The 17,822-nt window shown below is 40.4% G+C and overlaps 1 long non-coding RNA gene across 1 annotated transcript in view; it reads right to left on the reverse strand.

Moving 5' to 3' along the window:
* The window catches only part of LOC137064512 (uncharacterized), an 87,631-nt gene extending 70,028 nt beyond the window's left edge, over positions 1–17,603 (reverse strand). Inside the window, exon 1 of the long non-coding RNA XR_010901558.1 lies at positions 17,539–17,603. This is a non-coding gene — a long non-coding RNA (uncharacterized lncRNA). The remainder of the gene's footprint in view (positions 1–17,538) is intronic.
* Positions 17,604–17,822: the final 219 nt, after the last annotated feature.

Consider the following 17,822-nt stretch of genomic DNA (forward strand, 5'->3'; position numbering starts at 1 on the left):
GTGTGTGTGTGTGTTATGGGTGTGTGTGTGTGTGTGTGTGTGTGTGTGTGTGTGTGTGTGTGTGTGTGTGTGTGTGTGTGTGTGTGTGTGTGTGTGTGTGTGTGTGTGTGTGTGTGTGCATGAGTGTGTGTGTGCGTGCGTGTGAGAGAGATTGTGTGTAGAGTGTGAGAGAGTAGCTACAAGAGTGAGTTTTGTTTCTACCCCTGCCGTTCCCACACGAGGTAGCAATTCTTAAATGTGATCTAACAAAGGTAAAGAGAAAATATTAACCATATATGCTGTTTATATTGCTTGTAATTGGGATGAAGTAAACATCTGTTGAGTATTTTAACATTCATTTTTGATTTTGTTGAATTAAAAACCCAAAAATGCAGCGGGTCCACCAGACCCACGAACACTGGCTGAGTAACAAAAATATGAAAACCACACAAGGGTTAATGATCCCAGTGATTGCGTCACGGTTGGTGTTGTGAATCGCCTGTTTTTCTGTGGTGTTTTTCACAAAAGAGATTTACATATGAAGGAGGAGGCAATGGTGTTTGAGACTCACTGTATGCGATGTCCATGTACTGAACTCTTGTTATTCAACTATGGCAAGCTTAATTATTTTTTTCATTCTAGAGCACCTTTAAACCAAATTTATGTAAAAAGAAATGTTTTGTCAATATGCCTAAAACTACATTGGAACCCATGTAGATTGGTTTGTTTTTGTGTTCCAAACCGATTTGAAACAATGTGAGGGATGGTACTATTGACAGAATTTTCTCGTCTGGGTGAACTAACCCTTTTAAGGACATCCAAATCTTGCTAGTTGTCACCTTAATTTACAATATACTGCTTCACAGAGAGCATATCCAGCATATACATTTTTCTGCAGTAGGTGTGACTGCATTCGGCCAGTCTTCATCCCTCAATGGGGACAGTGTCAATCTTGAGGAGATTTTCAGCACTACCGCCATTTTCACACTCCTGGGGCTTTTTGCATCACAGGACGGCAGTGATGGTTCACTCTGCTAAGCTTAGGAGATGCTGTCGATGGCACCTGTACGTGCAGATGGTGTCAGGTTGGCATGTTGGTGTATTGATACATGCTCACCACAGGCATCAGTGACAGCCATGCCACGCACTGGGCCAGCAGCGCTAAATCAGATTAGCGCTCCTGATGGAAGAATGCTAGTTCCTTCATTGCGGAAGCACCTGTCGTGTCTCCCTAGTGCGGTGAGACGGAGCTAAACAAACACACATACGGAGAGGGAGATCTCCAGAAAGCTAAAAGTGGGAGATAAGGGCATGGCTCCAGGTCGGATAGGGCTTAGAGGTTATCTACAGTAATTACCACCCGAGCGAGAACAGGAAATGATCACACAGTGGCACACCTAGCTAGATACACACTCGTGGAGACTCGCTTATTGTGGTGCCATGTAATACTGCTATGCTGTGATTTAAGTGTGATATCATGAGGGCACTGTGTGAGTCCTATCCGAAAAGTCCTATCCGAACTGGTATATCTTTTCAAAAATCTTCTCTTTACCTACATTTCATCTTTGCTCTAGCTTGTGATGTTCCTCATTTTCTAAGTCACTTTGGATAAAAGCATCTGCTAAATGCAATAATTGTAAATGCGATATTACAGTATGATGGCACTTTGGGATTCCAGTGTGATATCATGCTCTGATTCCAGTGCGATTTCATAATGGCATTCTGTGATTACAATAAATTACAATGATGGGACTGTGATTCCAGTGTGATGTCCATGGAGAACTGTGCCATTTGGTGATATGATGCCATTATGTGATTCCAGTGTGATAGCATGTTGCCACTTCTCTAATCCCAGTGTGGCGATATGATTCTAGTGTGACATCATGATGATCACAACATTCTTTTGAATCGACTCAAAAATGATGTTGACTTAAGTTGAATTGCATTGGCATGGTTCAAATCATACTTATTTGTCCGTCATCAGTTTGTAGCAGTAAATTAAGAGACGTCACACCGTTTAGTATGGAGTACACAAGGGCTCAGTGCTAGGACCGTTGCTTTTCACCCTGTACATACTACTTCTGGGAGATATCATTAGGAAGCATTGCGTTAGTTTTCACTGTTGTGCTGATGATACTCGGCTCTATATTTCTTCGTGCCCAGACGAAACTTAACATTACTTACATTCATGAAATTAACAGAATACATAGCTGATATAACTAATTGTATGACTAGCTATTTCCTACTACTTAATTCTAAAAAAACAGAGATTCTAATTATTGGACCAAAAACCGCCACACTTGCTCTTTGATATGAATCTTTTATTTGAAAGCCATGTTTCTAGCATCTGTAAAACCGCATTCTTCCATCTTAAAAATATATATAAGTTATGACATATGCTCCAAATATAAGATGCTGAACAGTCAGTTCATGCGTTCATGAGTTCAAGGCTAGATTATTGTAATGCTGTACTGGGTGGCTGCCCAGCCCGCTTAATAAACAAACTCCAGCCGGTCCAAATGCAGCAGCTCAAGTTCTTACTAGAAGTATGATCATATTACTCCAGTTCTGTCAACACTGTACTGGCTCCATATTAAACATTGCATACATTTTAAAATCTTGCTAATTACTTACAAAGCACTAAATGGTTTAGCACCCCAGTGCGTGAGCGAGCTCAACGCATTATACTCCATCAAGACGATTACGGCCTTAAAACCTGCTGATAATACTTAAGGTATCAAAATCAACTGCAGGCGGATGCTTTTCCTATTTAGCACCTAAACTCTGGAACAGTCTTCCTACCATTGTTTGGGAAGCAGACACACTCTTGTAAATTTAAATCTAGACTAAAAATGCATCTATTTAACCTGCCACATTGTGATTCCAGTGTGATAGCATGATGATAATAACAGTGTTTTACTGGTTTAAAAAGGGCCGGCTACCATCCACCATGATGGTGGAAGAACAGACAGAGGAAGGAATGGGGTGGTCATTTTCAGACAGCCGTATCTGAGGGAGCTATCATCATCCAGGAGGGGGCGGAGGGGTAGGAAGCCATCCGCAAAGGAGCATCGAGAACCATTGCATAGCACCACGAGTGAGGGTAAAAGAAAAAGGGACGACAGTGAAGGAACATGCCTGGACTTTACAATGTTGTTTTAATTTAGTTTATGCAGTCCTTAAGGGGCTGCCGCTTACTTTCATTTTGTTGTTTGTTTATTTTGTAATTTAAATTTACATTTACCATTCGCCCTTTCCCACCTCTTCCCTGCCTAAACACAAACTGATGTTATTAGACTGTGATTGCATAATGTCATTCTGTAAGAGCAGTGTGATGAGATCAACACAGTCTAGAACAATGTGCTCCTGTCTAAAATTCTGCATGATGATCACCAGTATTTACAACTTACAGTTTGAACAAACAATATCTACTAAATTCAGACGTGCCCTGTGTGGTCACAGTTACATGACCCATTAAAACCACAGTTAGACATTGAAAGATGCATTAATCTGATATCACGCAGACTCAGAGAAGTTCATCTAACCAAGTGCAGAGAAAACTGTTCCGTCAATACATATCGCTCCACTGTGACCCGAAAACTGATACGAGTCTGAACTGGACCACCAGATTCTGATGAGCTTTGGCAGTAAAGGCCAATGAACAAAGCACATGAGTTTCTTCTTCAGCATGGATAGATCAACCAGTTCGGTCTAAAGTTCTGTCAGGCTTGAAATGCCAGAACCCCATACCGGCAGACAGTGACCCCTCGCTGATACAGACAACAGCTCCGGTGTAAAGAAAGACATGCATACTCTGATGTCCTCCAGTACTCTGACAGCTACTGGCCCACCACATCGACCATGAAGAAAAGACCATCCCCTCCACCATGGGCAGGGTCACAGTACATACAGCAACCATGTGGTTAACATTTCAGCTGTCCATCTGCTTTCTATCTGATTCGGTGTCTATTTAAAGCGTAGAACAAAACATGATATTTCCACATAGAAATACGAAAGCAATTTTATTCTACCCTAGACAAAAACTAAGCGTTAACACACACACACACACACCTTCCCTGGGAGACTTGATGTTGGTAAAAACACTTCCGAAATCAATGTTTTAAAGACAAAAAAAGCTTGTTTCCCCCAGCAACAGGTCTAGCACTCTCGTTTGGATATAAACCAACTCGAACCAACACATTTAATTCAAACGTGCATTACACACACACACACACACACACACACACACACACACACACACACACACACACACACACACACACACACACACACACACACACACACACGCTTAAATCCACATAAATGAATATAGGATGAAAAGATGAAAGGTGAATTAGGGGTTCTTCAGCAGGAGGCTGGATCAGAGAAAGGAGAAGATTAATCCAGGCCTCACTGAACAATTACCTTCCCTCTCCATCCAAAACATTTATCGTTAATGAACAAATGCTTCTACCAACCTATAAGAGCACAAATGGCAGATCAAAACAAAACAAAAAACCTATAACTGACTGATCTGATGAATGACAACAAGAGAACAAGCCACAGAAGCCAACTTTATTATTTAATTTGTATCTTTTTTACTACCTAATTTATTTATTTATTTGGTGTAAATACTTAATCAGGGATATAGGGATAGTTCACCCAAAAATGTAAATTATGTCATAATTTACCCTCATGTCGTTTCAAACCCGTAAAACTTACGTTCATCTTCAAAACACAAATTAACAAACGAGAATGAACCTCATTGGTTCTTGAGAAGCTCAAATGTGCTGCGTAACACGACAATGAACCTCATTGGTTCTTGAGAAGATCAAACGTGCTGCGTAACACGACAATGAACCTCATTGGTTCTTGAGAAGATCAAACATGCTGCGTAACACGACAATGAACCTCATTGGTTCTTGAGAAGCTCAAACGTGCTGCGTAACACGAGAATGAACCTCATTAGTTCTTGAGAAGCTCAAACGTGCTGCGTAACACGAGAATGAACCTCATTGGTTCTTGAGAAGATCAAACGTGCTGCGTAACACGACAATGAACCTCATTGGTTCTTGAAGAAGCTCAAACGTGCTGCTCAACACGAGAATGAACCTCATTGGTTCTTGAGAAGCTCAAACGTGCTGCTTAACACGAGAATGAACCTCATTGGTTCTTGAGAAGATCAAACGTGCTGCGTAACACGACAATGAACCTCATTGGTTCTTGAGAAGATCAAACATGCTGCGTAACACGACAATGAACCTCATTGGTTCTTGAGAAGCTCAAACGTGCTGCGTAACACGAGAATGAACCTCATTGGTTCTTGAGAAGCTCAAACGTGCTGCGTAACACGAGAATGAACCTCATTGGTTCTTGAGAAGCTCAAACGTGCTGCGTAACACGAGAATGAACCTCATTGGTTCTTGAGAAGCTCAAACGTGCTGCGTAACACGAGAATGAACCTCATTGGTTCTTGAGAAGCTCAAACGTGCTGCGTAACACGAGAATGAACCTCATTGGTTCTTGAGAAGCTCAAACGTGCTGCGTAACACGAGAATGAACCTCATTGGTTTTTGAGAAGCTCAAACGTGCTGCGTAACACGAGAATGAACCTCAGTGGTTCTTGAGAAGATCAAACAAATTTGTGTTCCGAAGATGAACAAAAGTCTTATGGCTTTGAAACGATGACAGAATTTTTGGGTGAACTAGTCCTTTAAATGCTCTTGAGATGTTAAATAAATGTGAGTTTATATTTAAGGATATTGTACTGGGACACTGTCCTGTTTGTCAAGCAGAAGTGTCAATGAGCTTCTTCTTGTATATCCAGACTTTATTTCCCATGAGTCCTACTTGCTGCTGCCCCTGGATCTGACTGTGGGTTCAGTGATGGAGGAACGGGGCGGACGGTGCCTGACATTTAAGCCCTCTGAGATCTCTCTCGTCTGACAGAACACAAGGTTAGAGATCTGAGCTCTTTATGACATGGACAGAACATTTCAGCAATACATCAGACAGTCAAACAGTCAGTCAAACATTACTAGAACATCATGTCATCTCTGTTGAAGAAAAGGACCGCCGTAGGTGTTCACCACCTGCTTATGTATGTGGTTTAGCTTCTACACAAGGCAGAATAACAAGCACAACCAACAAACAGTCCAAAAGCATCACCAAATCAATTGTGCTGGCTTACAACATACTTTTTTTATTTGGTTTTAATTCAGTTTTACATAAAAATGGCAGTACTTTTGGCAGAACAATAAAAAAATAAAAATAAAAATAGATGTTAAAAATTGGAGCGTTAAACACTTCTGGTTCATTTGTCACAATATATGTGACTAAAATTTAATCGGTTCATCATATATAGCAATTGAGTCTCTTCAGAAAATTTGGACTAAACCACTTAATTCATATGGATTAGTAATACTATCACTTTTTGAAGCGTCAAAGTGGTCAGAAGGGACAGAAGCTCTCAGATTTTGTTTTCCAAACCTGAAAAAATGTCTTGAGGATTTGGAATGACATAAGGGTGAGTAATTAATGACAATTTTAATTTTTGATTTAATCCCCTTAAATTCATTAACTGATGAAACAAAACAACTGGTAAAGTTGAACATGTAGTCGTCAAACATGTAGTCCCCACCCCACTCCAAATTCACACCATTGGTTGAGATAGCTATGTTTCCATCCACCCATTTCTAAACACATTTTGCGATATCACATTAAAAAAATATGCTGGATGGAAATGCCAAGATGCGCATAAAATCGAATGCAATCAAAAACACATGCACTTAACTGCAGCGGATACATTTTTAAAATCAGATTAGAAGATGAAAACCATAGACTGTAAAAAAAAATATGGACGTAGTGTCCATAATGTCACCCGTAGGTTTCAAAAGAGCATTTTTGAAGCCTATAAGTCAACCGTTGCCGTCTTGGCAGCGCGTCACCATGCAATACTCCCGGATAACTGAAAATGGCCAAAGAGGCGGGAAAAAAAGAGGCTGAGGTGCCTGGTTGCTGAAAACACGCCCAACCTGGCTCAACCATAGTGGCAATCCACCTGTCACTCAAAGTGGCCACTCCCTTAATTATGCAGAAGGTTAAGGCTTAATATAATTTAAACATAAGTTATAAAAAATTCACCCCCCTCACAGTTGTCATGAAAGGCAAAATTAGCCATATAGACCAAAACCACAATTTGTACCTGGCTGTAAATGTGTTTTTCTGCTGTAAAGTTGGGCATTTTAACATGGGGGAGATACAGATTTGACTCCCTTTTATCCCAGTCAATGAATTGCAGTTTAAATGACTTCCAAGTTGGTTTCAAGAGACCGCGGGAGGTTGCTGTTTGATGAAAACGCATTTCCCAGATAAACTCACGTGACTTTGCCTCAGCAGAGGATGTGATTGGACAACTGGACCAGCAGAACACCTCAGCATCTCGAGTGTTGGTTTTCATTCTGAAATGCTTGAGCCAAAGTCTATCACCAGAATAATTTGGTTTAATTCCCTCCAGAATTGCACTTCCAAACACCAGGCATCCGAGAGCAAGATAACATGACAGCGGTTGTGTTTCGTCTGCGCGCTCTGAGACACAAATAATATGTGTCGCAGTAAAAAAGAGCCACAAGTTTCTTTCCCAACTGCAGAAACGTCCATTTTTATTACATATATTTTGCACCAATTTCCCAGGAAGTTTTGTTCTCTTGTAACAATAATTAATAATAATAATTTATTACATTTATATAGTGCTTTTCTAGGCACTCAAAGCGGGGAATCTCCTCAACCACAACCAATGTGCAGCACCCACCTGGATGATGCGACGGCAGCCATATTGTGCCAGAACGCTCACCACACACCAGCTGACTGGTGGAGAGGAGACCGAGGGATTAAGCCAATCATTATATGGGGATTATAAGGAGGCCATGATGGACAGGGGCAGATGGGCAAATGGGATTTTTAACGACCACAGAGAGTCAGGACCTCGGTTTAACAACTGATCCGAAACACTTCTTCATGCGATATTCCAATTGTGTGCATAAATTACATTTGGTCACTTCTCGGCAGCATAAACATACAAATGACTTTCTCTGCATTTTAAGCTGGAATAGGAGAAAGTGTTTTAACATTGAAATGAAACGTAAATAATAAGTGTTCGTTATTATGGTTTATTTTAAGCAGGTAATGTCTCGAACCCACATAAAGGCCAGAGAGGAGAGTAAAGCAACAGAAACAGATTCTCACTGTACAGCTGTGCTGAAATCACATTGACTCACTCTCTCTCCCTCTCTCATAATATCTATGCTGTGTTCCTTCATTTGAACTTCATTGATCCAAACATATTGATTTTTTATGCTCACAAAATGACTTTTACCAGCTTTGCCGTTAGATGTGGTTATGCAGGCAGCTGTGAGAGAGAAAATCTGCTCTGAAAGATGGATAATGCTGACCACAGCTAAGATGAAGACATAGATTATGTTGTTTCAGGTGGAGCTTTGTCATTTTAATTGTGTTGTACCTTTGCTTTATTCAAAGTGATTTGGTGCAGGAGAATATTCTGATATATTTTCCAGACCCGCTGCACAAACAAACGAGGCCTGTGTTGGAAACGATTCTTATCTCAAACCAAATCGACTCGCCACCTGAAAGGTGGCATCACTCGGATGACCTGCTTTTGAGAGTCGCGTATTTTTATCTCACGTTCAGATGAGACCTGTGATATTCCTTACCGTGATGGGATCCTTATGGGCCATTGATGTACAGTGTGATTTTATCGTTGGACGTCATCAGCCTCTGTATATATTAGTTGTGGTGGGTGTTCCTACTGCTCACATCATGACGTTACTGCTGAGCTTCACACCTAGTGAGTCACAAAAGGCATATTGCTGGTTAAGAAAGAAAACGCAGCAGCCTAATAAATCTGCTGCCAAATATCTATTTGGTTTTTAAAAATATCTAAATGCCAGTTTTTCCTCATGGTATCCATGTCAAAATTGTGGCCAGTGAAAATGCTGAGTAACTTTGGAAAACCACTAGCCACAGTGGCTGGTGAGCAAAAAAGGTTAATGTCAAGCCCTGCCTAAAGCGTACTTCATTTAGCTGTCGTGAAGGAATTACTTAATTCAAAATATGTACTTACTCAAAGAGTTAACTCATAAGAGATTTGTTTGGGAATTGGACTACAGTTGTTGTGCTAGTTTCAGCAGTGATGTGGAACAAATAGTGTAGGATTGTGTAACCCTTATTTCTTGTCTTATGTAGGCTACTCCAGTCTCTTCGGCGGGGATGACATCAAATAAACACGGGTTACAATGGTGGTGATTTACATTCCTTTCTTTAATCAGAAGCATCGGCATTACATGAACAGATGTCTAACTCACTGTCGTACAACTTTCGTCTTTCACGTGCTAGCGTTCTCTGCTCTTCCCGAGCACTTCTCTCTCGGGCACGCCCCCTTAAAGGAACAGGGGCACACTATAACTTCCTAACTAACACATACATATAACTCTGCTAAGACACATGAAAACATTCTAAACAGGTTATTGGTGTCTTCACATCCACTTCCTAATTTGTTATTCTTCTCTTTTTTACCACAACATGAATTAAAGGTGTACTTCAGCGCTGGGAAGATGAATCTGTATTTAAACTGGGTCATTAATGCGGTAGAAATGTGAAATTATTTTTGAATTTGGTGTCTTCTAGACTGAGAAAAGACAGAAAATGTATTTTTGTCCCATGGGGATGAAAGACTACAATTCCCAGAATGCTTCGCTGCCCTGTGAGGCCATTCCCAACGCCACCAACTTGATTACTGTGACTGAGTTGAAGACACTACAATTAAAAACTGAACGTGTCTGTTCAATATAATGAGTGAGGCGCCGCGCGAGTCTCACAGCACTGAGCACTAACTGCAGGAGTGATGAGAGCTGAGGTAATCGCGACTACACTCGCGGCATACATTCACAACGCGAGTTCAGTCTGGCGCGTTTCAGTTCATGCCTTTGCAAGCTTAACTTTCATAGAAATTAATTTGAGAAGATAAAAGACTTACATTGCTCAACATAGCTCCGTTTAAATGAGTGCCTGTAGCTGCCAGCTGAGCTCTCCCTGCGAGCTGAGTGTGATCTCCCATCCCTCATGCGCGGGTTCAAAACATGCGGAAATAGCTCCCTCTGCTGGCTGTAGTCTTTAGCCTCTGGGCAAACATTGGGCGAAAAAATCGTCAATTTGCATCATAGGAGGAATTTTTCCAGAAATAAAATGCATAAATCTCCTGTCTCAGGGGGATATGAGGGGGGAAAGCACAATCATTTGAATATACTCCAGGGTTTCTACTGATACAAAGCCATATGCTAATCGCAGAAGTAACCCTTTAAACTAAACCCAATATAATGAATTAAACAACCCAATTAATTTTTAAGGTTACAATTGTATACCACTTTTCTACTTTAGTGCTGTGTTCCTTCCACATCACAAGAACCGCACACGTAATAACCATAAATGGAATCAAATGTCATTCATCTGTGGTATTTTATTATCATTTTTAAATGAAACCGAATAAGAATGTAGACGATATTAATGTAGATGTAGTGTTTCATTCCGTCCTCGCACACCTGCGTCCCTCATTTAGTTTCACTGCTCTGGTGAACGCTCAGACAGCACAGAAAATAATGACCCGCGTCCTTGACCCTCCTACCGCCGAGGCCGTTCCCACACAGGACTTTTACAACTGCACATTTTTAGAGGCAAATAAATTGTGACATAATACTGATCACACAAGGTCACCAAAGCACCTGCTATTAAATAAAACTCACAAAGTGACGCAAATGAAAAGCATTTGCATATTTATGTTCAGGACTAGGATTTGCCAAAGAGACCATTTGTTGTGGCTGTTGTTAATCTTACTCACAATTTTTCTCCTAATGTGCTAGTGGATTGAAAAAAAAAAAAAAAAAACATTGTGACATGGCATGCAATATATAATTCAAAAAGGTTCAGATTTTTCAAGTAATAAGAAAGTATTTTAAAAACAACTTTATCTGTCAAGCTGCTATGAAGGAGCACAATATGACAGTTTACTATACATATGTAGTACCTGCGATTATTATACGAATCAATTTGATTTGTTTTTTACGCATTAGTTTCTTGCATTAAATGTTGATGATGCATGTTATTAATTTAGATTTCATTTAGTTGCATTACAGAGCTGTTCAGCATACTAACTGTCAGTGCTCATGCATTTTGGATGTGCGCCGATGTCATGATCAGTCATCCGGTATTAGTTTGAGGGGTGCACAGAGAGTTACTCTGAACAGTCGTTATGGTTCACAAATGTACTGTTGACTAAATCTAATTTAGCATAGACCTAGACAGAATATGATATACTGTGGTTTATGGCAAAAAAATCAGTGGGCTGGGAACTCTCTCATAACATGTGATCAACTAATCACTGAATGCCCTTAACCCTAATTAGCAGGTCACTCTAATTAACAGGTGACCCTAATTACAGTCAAGTAGCCAGAGTCAACAGCGCACAATAAAGGAGGAGAGCGCGAGCATGAGTGTTTTCTGACGGCACATCTAAGCTGATCTCTGTTGCTGCTGTAGTACAGAAGACCCTCGAGGGAAACAGCTTAAGCGTGTTTCTGCTGCTGATGCACTTGAACAGGAAAGCTGCCTGTGAAAATGGAGTCCCTGAACTCAATTAAGCCAAAATTAAGAGACAAAATTAGCCCCATTTTCACGCATTATAGCATTTTGCACAGCGTGATTTCTCATTAATTTTTATTAACATTTTTTTTCATTGTTATATTGTGTATTCTGTTGGTATGACGTTACCAAGATCATAAGGTCATTTTTGATTTCACAGCTGGAGATGAATTTTATCCGTGTAAAAGGATAAAGACGACGGCGTATGGGTTATTTTTATGTTTTGTATTTTTTCCAGGGAAGATTAATACGTTTACATGACTACGATTAGTCTGATGTAGAAGTAGATGTAGATGACTGTGTTTTTTTGCGTACAGAAGACAATGACGTCAAAATAATCCCAATTAACAAAGATTCACGAAAACTTCTTAAAAAATGCACTACGATGCTGTTGTGTGACAGGCAGCGGGGCGAGGGACCGCGAGAGCGGGCCGGTGATTAGTGTTGACGAGTGCCAGCTGCATGGCACACCGGTCTCGTCTCGCGGCCATGTGACGGGAGCGTAAAAGAAGGAGCAAGGGTTGCGGAAGACAAGAGAGGACCAGGCCTGGACTTCATGTTGAGTTTTGTTTATGGTTTATTATGATTATGTGGGCAGTCGTCCGTGAGGGGCTGCCCACGTTTTATTTTGTGTGTTTGTGGGCAGTCGTCCGTGAGGGGCTGCCCGCGGTTTTACTTTCGTTTTGTTTATTTATTTTGAAATAAAGTTGTTGAACGTTCGCCGGTTCCAGCCTCCTTCCTTCCCATCTACGAACTGTATTACAGATGCTTTTAGACTGAATATGACACTACGAGCCTTTAGACTGAATATGTAATACGCATGTCATCAACATTTTCAAATTCAAAAGTTTGTTTTCAGGCCCCCAGAACTGTCTTGTAAATGAGTGGCCAAAACACATTGTGGCAAGCAGCGACTTTACATTGTGTTTTGTTAACGTTTTAGTATGTGTGTGCGTGGCAGTCATCCGTAAGGGGCTGCCTGCATTTTACTTTCATTTTGTGTTGATTTATTTATGAAAGTCTTTTAATGTTCGCCGGTTCCCGCCTCCTTTTCCCTGAACAATAAACTGGTACACACATACAAATATTTTAACTGTAAATAAATGTCCCTTTAAATTCCATGGTCAATTCTGTGATGTTACACAACACCATTTTAAAATAAAATCTGAAAACTTTTTGTGTGTTCTGGCCATTCATTTACGTCTGCATGCGAAAGACGCAAAGGAAAAACGTTTCCATTTTCGTTGTCGTGCAAACGCACCCTCTATTTTAATGAAAAACCATGTGAAGATTCTATAAAAAAGAAATGGGATTCACATACAAAAAAATAATAATAAAACATAATTTAATAATTTTAAATAATTTTAATTATTTTATAAATAATAAAAATTGAAAAGACATTTAAGCAATTGCATGACGAAAGAGCTGTTGTTTTAAAAATGCTATTCAGACCAATATTTTTTTTTTTTGGACCAATTATTTTTAAAATAACAACTATTTATAAAATCAAAACATGAATGAATCACTTGAGTGAGGAGCAAATATTCCATGATTCTTTCATAAAGATCTGTGAATCTGTGAAACACTGAATAAATCAGGGTTTTTGAACGAGTTGGTTAAATGAATGATTCAGTGACTCATTTACTCGTTTCGTTCCTGTATGAATCAGCGTGTTTGAATAAACTGGTTAAATGAATGATTCAATCACTTGGACATAAAAACGTCCACAGCTGTGTCCAAAATTGCCCCTTTTATCCTTAACTAGGGCCCTATTTGAAGGGACAGCCATTTGTAGTTGTGTCCAAAATCATAGTGTTATTGAGTGCCCTCATTCAATCCCATAATGCACTGCGATAACAAGTGTACAACCAAGTGGCAACCTCCCCCAGTCTCTGTTGAAGCCAGTACGGAAGTGACTTAAACTGTAATTCCTCGACTGGCCATTTGGGCTCCAGAAGGGAGCAGAATCTCATTGAGCCCCATGTTAAAATGCCCAACTTTACGCAAAAAAAAAAACGTTTACAGCCTGGTACAAATTGTGGTTTTGCTCTATACGGCTAATTTTGCCCTTCATGACAACTGTGAGGGGGGTGAATTTTTTTACATTATTATAAAGCATTCAAGTTCTGCATAATTAAGGGAGTGGCCACTTTGATTGACAGGTGGATAGGCATTTATCCACAGTCTGTTAGTCATCTCGTCACCTAGTACGGCGCACTCAGTGTCTGTGTTCACTCAACTCGATTTCGAACACAGCCCTATTGATTTGTTCCCGAACAAATCATAGTAGTCGAATGTTTGAATGATTCACTTATCACTTGACGCCCCCTACTGGCGTAACAGTGTTCCTTCAGAAAGAATCACTGAAACTCCCTACTATACCTGACATTCACTGCGCTACTTTCCATTGTTTTTCTATGTGAACATGCGCTGAACAGCCATGTTAGCAGCAGCTCGTTATTTTAAAAGTTGAACCTATAAACACGAGCTGTGCTTTTATAGAACGCGTCACGCGCGAGACAAGTATGTGTAGCGCATGCTTGCATAGAAAAACAACTGCAGATCGCATTTTTTTATTTAAAGAAACAAAACTTCAGCAATGTCTGGTTTGGTTGTGTTTTGTATGAGAGGTCTGACCCGAGTCATTCACACAGAAAGAGTGAATACCCCTCTCAGAGAACAGACAGATTAAAGAGTCCGACCCTTCAGGCCTCCATAGAGACAGAGTGTGGAGACTGTCACATAATATGTATTTGATAAAGGAAACTTGCACACACATACTCTTGGGCCGCACAGAGGAGAGAGATTACAGAAGATGCTGTTAAAAAGGAACCCGAGGCTTGAGCTGGCGTTTTTAACCTTGTTTTGGGGAGTGAAGTCTCTGCAGATGACAAACTGGCCCGTGGCATCAACAAGATGAAGTGATACTTCCACTGTCATATCAAAAAGAGCAACTTCAGGCCCCGTCACTCTCAGACAAACAGACAGAGGGAGAGGAGGAGCGCTTTACGCCTGAGGATATTTCCAGATCAGAGATGGTTTTTCGTCCGTGGAGGATCTTTGCGCTGCTCACCTGAGACCACATGGATGTCAGCGGACGCCCCGAGGGACGTGTTGACTCTCTGATCTCTGGGTCTTGGTCACTGGGGGTCTGTCACTCAGGGGAATTTTCCGGCTTGGTGCCCATGTCAGAAGACACCAGGAGACGTTTTAGTTTCGAATAGTCAGATATCTTCCGATCTAATGGATGAAAAAAAGCTCATTCTGACAGCCGCAAGACCAGAACGAACACTGCGAGAGTGTGTTCAATTAGGAATGGTGTGAGAACATTGTGCTTTGTACGTCTTTCATCTTTAAACCAAACTTTATAACAAAGTTTAAATCCCGTCTGGCTAGTCCGCGCCCCATGATGTTTACGCTTCAGGTCAGTACACGGAGACAGCAACATAGTGGATAAGCTCAAAACGTTTTAAAAAATGTGTCAAATGGCACACTTCCTATGCACTATTCAGTCTTGTATACTACAATGGATGCCACTTGCTTAGGCCCGTAAGTCCATGAGAACATGTCATTTTAAGGTTTCAGAAGGTCCTCACGAGCGCTCCCTTTGAGGTCGATATGCACCCTCAATGTACACTTTTGCCAAGACCGCACTGGTGCAAGCGGGCGCCACAGCAGACTTCTTTCTAAAAGTCAAAGCAGCATTACATCATGATTTGCGGATTTGTAGGAAGACCGCAATTGTTTAGGGTGCCATTTGGGAGAGGGCCAAGACCCCTTTTAGACCTGTATTTAGTGCTGTCCTCTTGTGAGCTGATTATGATGTATAGGGTGTGTTCAACCTTGTATTTCGTTTGGACCCAAAGAAAGAATTTTTTGTCCTGGTCCGCTTAGCCTTTACATTGGCATTTTTAACACCAAATCTAAAGGCATAGGGATAAGTTCTCAACCCAATAGGTTGTTTTTTACGGACTTAACAGAATATCCAAAACAATGCTGTGTGCGGCTAAATGCGCTCATTGCATGTGCGTAGACTACATATGAAGGTATTTTGACTTATTAAAAAAAAAATTGTTACGCTGGAGCGCTCTAAAATTTTTAGGGTTGCATCTTTTGACATCATTTGATTGTTTCAAATAATCCAATTATATCAGTCAATAGTATTTGGGATTATGCTGTGTGACCGGAAGCTGAAAACTGAATTAGAATTGAATCACTTTGCTTGTGGGTTAATTAACTCACTTACCCAAACGTATCAAATACTTAGGTTAAATCAATTTATTCATTACTTAAATTTAACATTACAGTTTATATCTGAAAAAAAAAAAAAAAGTAAATGCACAAGTTAACTTGAGATATGTTACGCACTCTTTTTAATTGGTATTTTTGATGCTATTTTAAATTCTTAAAACGTATTATTTATATTATTTATGAATGATTGTCTGGTCTTGTTTACTTCTTACCAAGTACATTCTAAAAAAAAGTGCTATATAGTGCTAAAAGTGGTTCTTTGGCTTGTAATCATAGGGGAACCACTTTAAATGCTGTATTAGCACCAAATCTTGGTGATTCAGAGGTTCTTCAGCGGTTCTTCACCAGTTCTTTGGGATGACTGAAGTGCTATGTAGCACCGTACTACCATATACAGAACCTGTTGTGCCGTTTAGCCCCATTATTGAAGAAGAAATAAAATGCAATATGGCACCTCTTATGGATTCTACATAGCACCATTTGACGAAGGTGCTGTAGAGCCCCTTTAAAGATATGCACCTCCAAAAGTGGTTCCCCTATGATTACAAGCCAAGAACCACTTTTACTGCCAAATAGCACCATTTTTTTTAGAGTGTATCTCAAACAAAACTCTTGTCAGATCTATCATAAATCTAATGCCTTGACAGACAATCCAGGACTAGTTCTTTCTCACATTCTCTAACATGGCCATGCTAACCAATGTGACAGCTTTAATTTACCAGCGTAATAATAGCCTGACGCCGTCATACTCAGATTCTAGTCATGCTCCATTTGGCTGTGATTATGGGGTGTTTCAATCGAACCAGGAGAAGAAAATGCCTCTGCACGCAATTGGATAGACTGTGTTGTAAAAGAATTTAAGGATACACGGAGTGCTTACCAACACGATCATCATTTTCGAGAGAAATAGTGAAGGTGAATGCATATACGAACAAGTTCTCCATTTAGTGGGTTAATTAATTTAACCCAAGCGCTCTTTGGTTACGTGGATGATTACGTTACGGTTGGTCATCTGTGTATCCTCGTATAAAGCCCACCCTGACAGTTTGATTGGTCCAAATAGCTCTGGTTTGAGCATAGTTGCTCCACAACAGATCAAGTCTAGACCCAACACAAATTTTGTAAATAATAACACTACAAAACAATTCTGTGAAGTGAGATTGGTGCTTGAATTTTGAGACATTTTGGGATTCAGTAAGTGTCTGTCAGTATCTAAGTGTCCATCTAAGGCTAAAGGCTTGTGACTTCTGAGAAACGCTCTCTGCTAATGAAAAAGGAGGTGGACTGGAAGAAACTCTTATGTCTTGCAGACATAATTCCCTCTCTGAAAATTCCTCTTTTATCTTTATTTCAATAAGCTGTTGAGCTTCTGAGAGTGTTTGAGGGTTTTGAGTGCGCCGTGGCAGGACTGCAGTGGAGTTTAATAAGAACAGTGATCTCTAATGACACTTTGCTGTTGTGGGTGGTAATGTTAAACACTATGGGGCCCCCTGGTGGAGCCAGACAAACTGCAGGAGCTCCACCCAAAAGCAGCAGTCAGCTGACTAACGTGTTTCTGTGATGAAGCCGTTCCTGGCTGTGTGTATGACACACACTCACATGTTCTGGCCACCATCTGTAGAGCAGAAATGGATCTGGCAGAGATATCACTGCGAGATGACAGACATCAAACCAATTAGAGGATGGATGTAGCAGTCTGGATTTCTGTAATGCATTAAAATGAATAAAATGATCCATCATTCACACCACAGTCAGTCACAATAAAGATAATACAGAATGACCCAGATTCAACCAAACACACCACACCCAACACTGAGTGAGAGACTGTGTGTGTGATTCACTGAGTAAAGCACTCAGACATGGAGAGAGAGAGGAAAACGCAG

The sequence above is a fragment of the Pseudorasbora parva genome, chromosome 25 (assembly GCF_024679245.1).
Source record: "Pseudorasbora parva isolate DD20220531a chromosome 25, ASM2467924v1, whole genome shotgun sequence".
Lineage (NCBI taxonomy): Eukaryota > Metazoa > Chordata > Actinopteri > Cypriniformes > Gobionidae > Pseudorasbora > Pseudorasbora parva.